The sequence below is a fragment of the Lycorma delicatula genome, chromosome 5, assembly GCF_047948215.1.
Source record: "Lycorma delicatula isolate Av1 chromosome 5, ASM4794821v1, whole genome shotgun sequence".
NCBI lineage: Eukaryota > Metazoa > Arthropoda > Insecta > Hemiptera > Fulgoridae > Lycorma > Lycorma delicatula.
In genome coordinates this window covers 148,047,455-148,060,046 of record NC_134459.1, presented here as the reverse complement: position 1 = coordinate 148,060,046, position 12,592 = coordinate 148,047,455, and the positions used below count along the sequence as shown (strand labels likewise).

General features: G+C 27.7%; 2 protein-coding genes across 6 annotated transcripts in view; one reads left to right on the top strand and one right to left on the bottom strand.

Annotated features, from left to right (window-relative positions):
- The window catches only part of LOC142325476 (uncharacterized), a 388,745-nt gene that overhangs the window by 97,239 nt on the left and 278,914 nt on the right, over positions 1-12,592 (top strand). For 4 of the 5 annotated variants that reach the window (XM_075367290.1, XM_075367291.1, XM_075367288.1 and 1 more), the window contains one exon: positions 2,850-2,977. The exons of the other annotated variant lie outside the window; for it this stretch is intronic. The gene's annotated coding sequence lies outside the window, so the exon portion shown is untranslated. The remainder of the gene's footprint in view (positions 1-2,849; positions 2,978-12,592) is intronic. 5 annotated transcript variants of the gene reach the window in all.
- The window catches only part of LOC142325477 (neuronal acetylcholine receptor subunit alpha-7-like), a 909,238-nt gene that overhangs the window by 816,066 nt on the left and 80,580 nt on the right, over positions 1-12,592 (bottom strand). The window lies entirely within an intron of this gene.

Below are 12,592 nucleotides of genomic sequence, written 5' to 3'. Positions count from 1 at the left end.
AATATGATTTCTGTATGACAATAGGCTAAGTTTTGAACTGTTGAGTATTCTTCATACAAACTTTAAAGGATTTTTCTTAAAAGGATAGAAGGAATTACATTTTATTGTAAGGAAAAACTTACAAAGATATTGAGAAATAATGATCCTTACCGGTTTTTATATAGCCAATTATATTTATGGTTTTTAAACGTCAAAAACAATATGTAAAATAAAAATTTAATTAATACAGAAAGACTAAGATTCGTAACACAAGTATATAGCGCAAAATCAGATACAAATTCCAATAAAAATTCAAATTCTTTAAAAAGAAAATATAATAGAAGGAAACTAGTTTAAAAACGGATCACAATATCAACGTTTTTACACAAGTAAAAAATGTCTGAATTAATACTGATATGATTTGTAAATTTGTGTGTGTGTGTATGCGCGCGTGCACACACACACAAAACAACACTAGCAGAGTAACACTAGCAGACCCAGCAATGCTTCGCTATTGCTAGATTTGAGCATACTCGTATATATAGATTAAATAAACAGAATTGAAAGTTTGATAAAACATTAACAAAATGAAAATTACGAAAACTTCAAAAAATTTAACTTTTCCCCTTCCCCTTTTCATTTCTTTCCATTTTCCCCTTACCCCCTTTCCCCTTTCTGTTTATTTCCCCCTTTCCTTTACCCCCTTACCCCATTTTCAATTTTAACATATTATCTTTACCCAATTTTCCCGTTATTTTCCCCTTCCCCCTTTTCCTTTCTTTCCCCCTGCCACCTTATCCCCTTTTCCTTTATTTTCCCCTTTCCTTTACCCCCTTACCTCATTTTCATTTTAACATATTATCTTTACCCAATTTTTCCGTTCCTTTTCCCCTCCCCCTTTTCCTTTCTTTCTCCCTGTCCCCTTTCTCCCCTTTTCCCCCATTTTCATTTTAACATATTATCTTAACCTAATTTTCCCGTTCCTTTTCCCCATTTTCCTCTTTCCCTTTCCTCCCTTTTTCTCTTTCCCTTATTTTCCCTTTTTCTCTTTCCCTTATTTTCCCTTTTCCCCTTTCCCTCTTTCCATTTTCTTTTCCCCGTTTTCCCCTTTTTTTTCTTTTTAATTGTAATTAAAATTGATCGTTGGCATAGTTCCAAAGAAAGTGGAATATATATATATATTTAAAATTTGTGTACAATAAAATGGAATATACCTAAAAAAGAAGCGTACAAACGTATAAATTCACGGTTTTTGTAGACATTCATTTTGTCAAATTCTGGGCAAATAATTTCATTAAAAATTTCAACAAAATTAACAGAAATATTTTATTTAAAAAAATATATATAATTTAATTTTCAATTTTCGTATGGAACATTTAATTTAAATACTTACAAAGGCAAAGGTACATAATTAAAAATTAACTAGTAAGTACACCAAAATACATAAACACTTAATCCTACATTATACGTTTTCAGTTAAACCAAGAAATATTACTTTATTTCCAGTTACTTTGTCGGTTTAGTTTTCTTTTAACAAATTAATTAATTGCTACAAACGGGAGAATTAATATATCATGTCAACTACAGATCTTCTTTGTACCTTAAATCTACGTTATACCCATAATTTATATAAAATATTAAATTAATTGTTATCTTCAAAAATAAGATTACATAACATCTCAGAGTCGGTCTGTAAAAAAAAATTAACTTTTTTTGTTACTTTTTGTGTGAACTGGTAAATTAGCAGTTCATATTGTTCATTTTTAATTAAATATTATATCAATTTCATGTATGCATATGTGTATTTTAATGACTTTTTTCTCCTATACATCTGCTATTGATAAGATCAAAAATTTTTCTGGCGTTCAATTTTAAATACGATGTTTATAAAATCAATTTTTTAACCAAAATAAATTCCTTTTAATTCTTTCTTTTAAATTAACTGCTTACAAATTATTTATTTTATTTCGATATTTTTATGCGTATCTTTCGTTCACGTTTGTATTTTATTCAGTTTTTTATTAATATTATTATTTAATATTTTTTGACTATTTTTCAAAAAATTTCATTGAACATATATATATATATATATATATATAATTTTTTTTCTTTCCTCTTTTTATTTAAGTATTGTCGACTGTATTTAAGTATTATCGACTGCTAATGTGTTTAGAGAATAATAATTACCAGGCAGTAAAACAACTCTACCTAAGTTGTTCAACATCATCTTTTATACGGGTTTGTTAAATGTGGTTTCGGCCAATGCTATTCTATCCTTAATTATGATCTCATAATATTACTAATGTTCAAAATATTATTTTTCCTAAACCATTTTGGGCGTTTTGGAATTATGAAGTTTAAAGGTATTACAGTTTACCGTTTTACCTAGAAAAACCATTGCATTGTATGGATAATAGTAAGATGGTATCTGATATACAGTAAATCATCTTTTTAAGGAATTTTTATCAAGACAGAATTTTATCAAAAGGTTCATTATTTCAACAAGATTGTGGCTTTTTTTGGTCTTCCGTCATTTGACTGGTTTGATGCAGCTCTCCAAGATTCCCTATATAGTGCTAGTCGTTTCATTTCGGTATACCCCCTACATCCTGCATCCCTAACAATTTGTTTTATATATTCCAAACGTGGCCTGCCTACACAATTTTTCCTTCTACCTGTCCCTCCAATATTAAGGCGACTGATTATAGCTATTATGAGTATTTAATTTTTTTTTCTATTTAATAACTCTGTAGTTTTGAAATTTAAATAAAAAGAATTCTAGGTGTAAAATAAATACTTTTTCTACAGCTGTATTGTAACACTTCAATTACGCAGCTGGAAACTGTATCTTAATTTTTGTTATGTTACAGGTATTCAACCGATCAAAAGCTTACTTCTTTCAACCACTGACCAATCATAAGCGGGTATTTTTTTTAATGTATTAGCTGTTTTTTTACTTTGATTTTAATCCGAGTAAGGAGAAGTTACACCAGTAGAGGTAACTAAGATTTTATATTATGTTTATGTTTTTGTTAACTATGTTGAATTCTAAGGAAGAAATGATTTTAACACTGATCGATATTAAAAGAGAAGGCAAAACATGTAATTATTGTCAAGGAAATCTATTTTTTAATTTATTTTTTTGAAAAATTATAAAATATATTGCGTAAACAATGTATTCTATCATTGATTTAAATCAGTAATACGAATGTTTTCTCAGTCGTAGTAAAAATACGGTACTCAACTCTCTATAATAGCCATTAATGCACTCTTGCAAAGTTTACGATACTCGCCTTGGCAAGTATCACAAACTTCGTCATAACTTACTTTTCACTCGTGGATTGATGGTTATCATTGTAGGTTCTTTGCTTAATGTACTTTTATGTAATAAACAACTTTTTACCAAATACTGCGGCACCATTCTCGTCTCACCTATACAAAAGTTTTACAAAATTCAGATTAATTTAATAAGATAAATAATGAAAAGAAAAAGAGAGAAAATAAATCATTAATATCGTTGATGCATAGAGAAAAAAGAAGAAAAGCACCATCATAAGTCAATTTCTAACTAATGAATTTTTTGTGACAATTTCTGTATTACCACTCGCTTTAATACGAAATATCAAATAAAATTTTTATCGGTGACATTTTAACGATTTTATTTTATATCTTTATAACTCATCAAGTCAAAATGAACAAATTTTTTTAAATGGCCCGATTCTAATTGAAGCTTATATTAATTATAAAATGTGATTTAATTACTGGAAATATATTTTTTGCAATAAAATTTGAAACAAATCAATGAAGATTAGTTGTTAGCCAGGTAACAGGGCGTTAATTTTAAAAAATGTTTCGCGTTTCGCGATGACATAAATTTTTGTAACGTGTAAAACTAGTCAGAAGAGATATATTGTTTGGTTTTTTAAATAAAAATACCAATAATGAAAGGTAATTGCAGATGTAAACAAAAAACTGATTGAAGATCATATAATAAAACGACCAACAGCGGTTTTTGATCGTTATATGAAGCGAGTTATTAAGCTTTAAATTCATAGTAAAGATAAAGTTTCACTATTGTAGTCTCGTTTTCAAGTAGTGGTGGTGGCGGTCCGGGAATAGAAAAGCATAAAATCAGATGATTTATGTGCAAGACAACGTTTGAAAAGGCTAAGTTCCTTATTCAGTGCCTACGATACAGTAATATTCCGTTTTCACAGTCTCACAAACTTTAACGTAATTAAGTAGGGATGAGAATTACTTTTGAATTACTACAAGTAGAGATTTTAATTATATTATTCTTACTGCTGAATATTTCACTTAATACAACGGAATCATTTTTCCTCGAAAAGTAAATTCAACTGGAATCATTTTTCCTTGAAAATTTAATAAAATTAAATATGTTTTCTTCAAATTTACCCTAATGAAAGAAAACGTTTTATAACAGGGTACTTAATCACATTCTTGTAAATGGATTTATCAGTAGACAGATATCGGTATATTGAGGGGAGTACTTTACATTAAATCGTTAATAAATTTACTGGGAACTAAAAAAAAATAAATTTAAAGATAATCGGATTTCGATTTTTTTAACAATATTATCGTTAATAGAGAAAAAAATAAACAGGTATAAATAAATTAAAATTAAAATAAATACTTCGATTCAGAAGAAATTTTTGAAATAAATAAAAGTAACAAAAAATTAAACGGTTTTTAATTAATATATTGAAATTCCTTTTTTATTTATTCTTGGAATTTCATTTATTTGTTTTTAAGTTCCATTTATGTACGTATATTTACGTACATAAATTATTGGATTCCCTACATCTACTGATTGTTAAACAACTAAAAAACATGCATTTTATTTTAGATTTTTTTTTTCACGATTCTTAAGCGTTTTACGCTTTGCAATTTTATTTCAATAATTGTTTTATATTGATCATCCTTTGTGTATTAAATAAAGTATCGAATATCCATTGCAATAAAGGTTAAATCGGTTTGGTTCATTAAAAAAACCCATACATATATTTTATTGTTTTTTTTTTTTGGTTTTTTTTTCATAGAAGTATAATAATCATAACTTCACTTCTAAAACAGGGAGTAACTGAAAAATAATTCATGTGAGAAACCGAGTTATCTTCCTACTACTACTTTACCTTGTCGTATCAGGAAAAGTTACATTATGAGAGTAAATAATCCTTCTTTTTTATCTTTTATCTTTGATCGACTACGTATTTTTTTAATATTTGTATATGAAAGGGAATTATCTTATACACAGCTAAAACTCTTAGATAAATCGTTCAAGCAGACGATAACACAGTTATACTTTGTTCAAAATACTCGAATGTTGAATATGTCTCTACATTTATAAATATAGAAACAATTTTATGTGAAATATTGGCTATCGTAAAAAAATTCAGTAAATAATTCCTTTAATTTATACTTTCATTAAAAGAATAAAAGATCTGTACAATTTTATGTTTTAAAATTACCGTCAAATAAACAAATTTACAAATAAAAACGTGGAAATTCTGGGTAATAAATATTATTTCTAATTCCATATTGCAAATGCTTTCGCATTGCAGTAATTTTACCTCGTAAAACCGTTTTTTATTACTGATGTAAGATCATCGTTGCGTCTAGCAACTTATGTTACCATTTAATCTGCATTATAAATTACATTTAAAAGAAACCACTTAAAGAAATTTTTGGTTTAACTTTAGTGACCTCATATAGAACACTATTATATGATTCTGATCGTATATAAATTGGAAGTTGTATAAATTTTAAAAACAATTAATTATCTTCCTTTGTTTACTGTCATATTTCTAAATTAAAAATCTTATGAAAAATGCTTTAAAAAAAATACAATTTGCGTGAGCTAACGATCATAAACTAAGCCTACATATTGAACTATTCTTTCCATCATATTTCATGCTAGTTTTTGTTTTTCTTTATCGTTGTATATTTTTCAATGAATCGTTATGAAAAGAAAAAGTAAATAAATAACAAATATTTTATATTCTATGAACCGCATAAAATAAATAATGACAGTCGGTTTATTGACTTAAAAAGTTTTACTTCAGTTCCTGTACAAAAATACGTCAAAAATGCTATCTTCGTTTTGCAGTCAGAGGATCTCAATTTATCTCTAATGACTTAAATATAATATAACCTTCCTCTTTAGAAGATTTATTCAAAACCCGGCTCATTCGTACCCGTTCATTATCGTCTCTCTTTCTTTACCACCACCTTTTCTTTTTCTCTTGGATTCGTTCTCCCCTATTTCTTACTGACACTTTAACCGCTACCGAATTTAACTTTGTGTAAACATAGCGACAAAACTTTGATTTATATAAGTTGTGGCATTTTCGCCTGTTACAGTGACAAAAGAAACTTAAAAGTTCAAATCTCGGATATTATATACTAACTGACTTCATTTGTATTCTCTTAAGTACTTTTCCCGTTTCTATTTTTACATAAACTAATTTAAACTTTTTTTTTTTTAACTAATTTATAAAAGGAAGTAATTTATGAGCAGGCTACAGGTTTTTCTTTGTTGTACATTAATCAGAAAATTAATTAATAGCAAAAGATAATTAAACAGTTTTTATTAAAAAAGTTTGTAATTAATTTAATAGAATATTACTAATCTTTAAGAGATTTAAACATCGGTAATTAAATGAATTATTTTATACTACATTAAGCAAAAATAAACGATAAAAAAACTTTGCACAACTAATTATTCGTAAAAAATATATTTTTTTTTAAATATTTCATTAGGTTTACTTCTATTTCATCTTTAAAATATTATATAATTTTTAATTAATTATAGTTTATTTATTATTAACTGAGGTTAATAAAAAAAAAAAGATGATGTACGTGTTCACTTACGGATGAGTAAATCCTTGATGTAGAATTTGGAATTCTCCTTTCAGAAACATTTACAAGCATATTAATAAAATAAAACGAAATTTCAGTAAGCTGCTCACATTATCAATATTAAACACATATTTCAAGTAATGATAATATACAAAAATTATAGATAAATAATAATAAATTCAAATCCTTTCCTTTCGGAAAAAAATAATATTAATAATAAATATTATTAAAATAAGAATAATAATATAATAATACAAATTATAAACCAGTAAACAATAGTCTATTATCAGCCAAAGATAGTAGTAGCAAAAGAAAAATTAAACAAAAATGTTTTGATTTTTATTTTTGAAAATATTTATTTATTATAAATGTATAATAAATTATTTTATTATAAATTTATAACTTCGTACATTCTAAGGAAAAAGAGATGTTGCGAAATCGCTTAAAGATCCAAAAAGAAAAAGAATAATCTTTAGCAATATGCTTATTGCTAAATATAGTAGGTTGTATTTTATAAAGTTATATATTACATGTATTTATATCATATTTTATTATTATTATATTACATATATTATACATATAATGCTTAATTATCACCTACTGGTAGTAAATAATTTTTTTAAATATATCCTATTCTGTGCGTGACATTACAACAGTCCAATTCGGTTTCTGTATTTTCTTATGGGATCCTTCAATTAAGAACTTCCGAAAGTAGAAGAATCTTAGATATTTTTTCTACGGCTGTATTACAGCGTTTGAATTACGCGGCTGAATCTGCATCATAATGAGGGTAATTATAAAAAAGATTTTCATTATGATACAGGTGTTCAACCGATCATTTACTCTACTCTTTTCAACCTACTGACCAATCAAAAGCAAGTACTGTTTAATGATCAGTTGTTTTATTTACTATGATTCTAATCCGAGCAAGCAGAGGTTAATTTGAAAGTACACCAATAGGTAACTAAGTTTCTATATTACACTATTTATCCTTTTGTTAATTATATCGGATTCTAAGGAAGAAATGTGTCTTTAACATTGATCGATATTAAAGAAAAGGCAATACTTATGACCAATAATCTATTATCAAGGAAATTTATTGTTTAATGTATTTTATGAATAATTAAAAAAAAAATATTCCGTAAACAATGTATTCTACCATTGATTTAAATCAATAATCCCAATATTTTCTCAACCTTAAAAAAAAATACGGTATGCATCTCTATAATGATTGATGCGAAGTTAACGATACTCGCCAAGGCTGGTGACGTAACTACTTCGCACTTGTGTATTAATGACTATCATTATAGGCTCGTTACATAACGTACTATTCTTTTATTACAGGATAGAATTAATTTTTAAAAACATATAACGTGAAATATTTACAGATTATCCAGTGGGAAAACGAACACAATTATAAAAAAAATTGCAAAATCATAAATCAAAATTATAAAAAAATTTCTTTAAAACATTACTCAGAAAACTTTACCTTATAGAGATTTGGGTAATGGAAACTTTAGCCATAATTTATAGCTGTAAAGTCGAATGGATCCAAACTGTATATTCAGTAGTTACCGAGAAGATTGTTGTAAAGCACAATTCTTTGGAGTCGGAAATATAGGCATTTTTTCTAGGTTGGCATAAATTTGCTAAAGTTTTAATAATTATAAAATTTGTTTTTTAAGGATATTGATATAAACGAAGTTGAACGAAATAATAGTGACGTTTATTTAAAATAAAATATGCAAAAATATGACAGAAAATGTTATTATTCCTAAGTAAACAAAAATTCTTTATTAATTAGTAACCGTAGGTACTGTTTAAGATGTACACCTGGCTTATTTATATAACATCAATCAAATTTTCAAAGTAGTACATTTATAGTTATCCTAAACAATACGATTATTTTTAACAATTCCACCAATTCGGTTAATTCCACCACTTTTTTATTGTTTGTAAAATATTTTTAAAAACAAAAGATTTTAAGTGCTCTAAGTAACTTTATCGATACCACTAATGTAAAGTTCTTATATATTAACGTGTTTACAAATATATTTTGTCCAGTTGTTATAAAAAAAAGTCATAGTAAATTGTTAAAGATTTACATAAATGCTCTTCCATTTTGCACAAAATTGCATAGTAAATTGTACTTACAATTGCACAAAAATTGTGCAATTGTAAGTGTAGTATTTTGTGTTTGAACAGAAATTAGGCTGCAATTTTGTCTGCTCCTGTAATTAAAAATGGAAGCGATATATATACAGGTTTTCCGGGGTAAAGGCATCTAAAAGTAATGGCCTAAAGTTAGAAAACCAGTCGTCGTAATCTGTTAAACGAAGGCTCAGTCAACAGGAAATATCAAATATTTCATATTTGTTCCTTGTACTATTTAAGATCAGCGAGATACGCATGCACAGGCAAGCCAACCCACAACGCCGTTGTAGTCAGTTGAGATGTGGTCACCACAACAGAAGGTTCAGTGCGTGCTTCGATTAGTGGAGTTTCAATCAGTTACGATTGTTCAACGGCCTTCTACATGCAAGTCAATTCATCAGTGCGGTAAGACTTTAAGAGAGACTAGAAGCTTGATTTCACAAACAGGAAATCATCCAAAAGTTTCAGTTTGTGATGAGGATCGTGTACGGTACACAATTCATTCACTGCCAGTCCTGGATAGGTAGGCTAGTTACTAAATGAAAATTCCTTGTTCTATTGTTCACGACATTGTTCATAAGCGGCTCCGTTTGCGAGTGTACAAGTTACAACTCCATCACATTAAACCAAATCGCCGCCTACGACATCAATTTGCTGCAGAAGTAGTGCACCTTGTCGAAAAAATCCTAATTGTCTTGAGACGCTTATATTATATTATTATATTAACTGGTTCTCTTAATATAAGCTTTTACTTTTGGATACCTAGCACGGACATACTGTGTATAGGCGCACACGGTTTTACACCATCCTCTCAGATGGATCGAACTTCTATGAGTAACTAAAAGTAAAACATTCACAATAGTATAAGTTCGAAAACGCTAACTTTTAGAATTTTAGCTAGTGAAAAATTTCGTCCCTACTTACATTTCAATGCTAAAATATGCAATACTAACATTTTTGTCATACAAATAGTCTTGAAAAATAAGTGGTTTAATATAGCTTTTAAAATATAATTTTTTTAAAATTCAGTGTGCCAATAAATACTATAACTTCGGAAGTTTTTTAAAAACATTTTTATAAAGCACAAAAACTTGGAGCAGTGCAAACACTACTTCTCTAGTTTAATCTTTGATAATTTCCGTAAAAAAAATAATCTTTGGTGATTTCCGTAAAACAAATCATTTTTATCCACAAAGCTTGTAGAAAATTTAGTATTGAGAAAATTTCTAAAAAAAGGCAATTGAAAATCAAAACAAATTCTGCCTGTATTTAAACGAAACATGCTAAACCCTGAGAGAAAATGTTAATTAAAAATATTTTTGATTTTACAAAAAAAAATTGTAGTAACATAATTAACCCCTCAAAATATATAAAAGAGAATAATGAAAAAAAAGGTTTAACAGCATCTTTTAAAGATATTAAGCTACATAAATAATTTCCAACTGGAGTAATATTTTAATTTGAAAATTGTTTATTTCTTAAGCTGGTAATACTAACACCGATCAACAAATAAGCTTTATGTGTGTAATTGTGTAAGCTTACAGAAATATCTTAGCTGCTACGTGTAGGGAGTGTTATCATTAGTACTAGCTGGAGCAACTCTTGTTCTTCGACCATTAATTTTGACTGTGATTGGTGAGTTACAATGTTGTTTTGTACTTATTTACGACTGAGAAATACGCCAGTATAATCAGTTTGTTTTGGGCCTTCTGTGATCTTAATGCTTCTGTCTATGATGTGTAATACGAACAACGTTATCCTAACCGCAGCATGCCAAATTCAAAAACAGTTAGTAATACATTTCATATGCTACCGGGGGACAGGTTCATTCACTTATTACTATTTGTAACACTGCTTCGTTAGTAACAGTATCAAAGTATTTATATAACATCATATAGTACAAACTTTGGATTAATTATTAAATCATTATTTTTTTATCATTGTAATTTTTCAGTTGTATCTCCAAAATAGACATATCTTATACTGTTTATATCTATATTTATTATTTTTTAAAGAAATTTTTATTTTTGTTCACCATATTTGTAAGTTTTTGTTGTAGTTCAACATTACATTGATTTTTTTTTTTTTTGTCTTCAGTCATTTGACTGGTTTGATGCAGCTCTCCAAGATTTCCTATCTACTGCTAGTCGTTTCATTTCAGTATACCCTCTACATCCTACATCCGTAACAATTTGTTTTACATATTCCAAACGTGGCCTGCCTACACAATTTTTCCCTTCTACCTGTCCTTCCAATATTAAAGCGACTATTCCAAGATCCCTTAGTATGTGGCCTATAAGTCTGTCTCTTCTTTTAACTATATTTTTCCAAATGCTTCTTTCTTCATCTATTACCCGCAATACCTCTTCATTTGTCACTTTATCCACCCATCTCATTTTTAACATTCTCCTATAGCACCACATTTCAAAAGCTTCTAATCTTTTCTTCTCAGATACTCCGATCGCCCAAGTTTCACTTCCATATAAAGCGACACTCCAAACATACACTTTCAAAAATCTTTTCCTCACATTTAAATTAATTTTTGATGTAAATAAATTATATTTCTTACTGAAGGCTCGTTTAGCTTGTGCTATTCGGCATTTTATATCGCTCCTGCTTCGTCCATCTTTAGTAATTCTACTTCCCAAATAACGAAATTCTTCTACCTCCATAATCTTTTCTCCTCCTATTTTCACATTCAGTGGTCCATCTTTGTTATTTCTACTACATTTCATTACTTTTGTTTTCTTCTTGTTTATTTTCATGCGATAGTTCTTGCGTAGGACTTCATCTATGCCGTTCATTGTTTCTTCTAATTCTTTTTTACTCTCGGCTAGAATTACTATATCATCAGCAAATCGTAGCATCTTTATCTTTTCAAGATAAAGTGAATAATACTATTGAATAATAGTAATATTATATTTAATGATAATCTAGCATTATATTGCCATCTTAATCAAAGCTAACAATTTCTATTCCTCTAATCATTCAAACAATGGCGCTTAGGTTAACTGAAACATTGTTGATTAAAAGATTATCTCTAGTGATTATCTCATCCTAAATACCTGCTTATTATATATTCGATATTAATGTACAATCTTAAAGGATTTAAATAATGTTACACAATCTTTTCTTAAATTATTTATTTCCATAGAAATAACAAAGTTTACCTTATATTAAACCTTACTAACACATTACCTACAATAAAATGTACTAAGCAAAAATATAAACAAAGAAAGAAAGGACGGCAAAAATTAAAAAAAATAACTTAAATGTAATTTATTTAAGTCTATTTTCCTCTTGATTGGATCGAACTAAATATAATAGACATATTTTACTTAAAAATATTACCTTCATATTTCTTGGGTTAGCCAATCAACTAAACGAGCTTATAAATTAAATATCCAACGTTTCACTTAAAATTCTCTAAGCTTCCTCAGGTGAAAATACACATATCATACAAAATTCTCTTACATACTCAGTATGTATGATGTGTATATGAATGTGAATTGTCACTCGAGGAAGCTTAGAGAATTGTAAGTAAAACGTAGTGTATTTAATTTATAAGTTTGTATAGTTC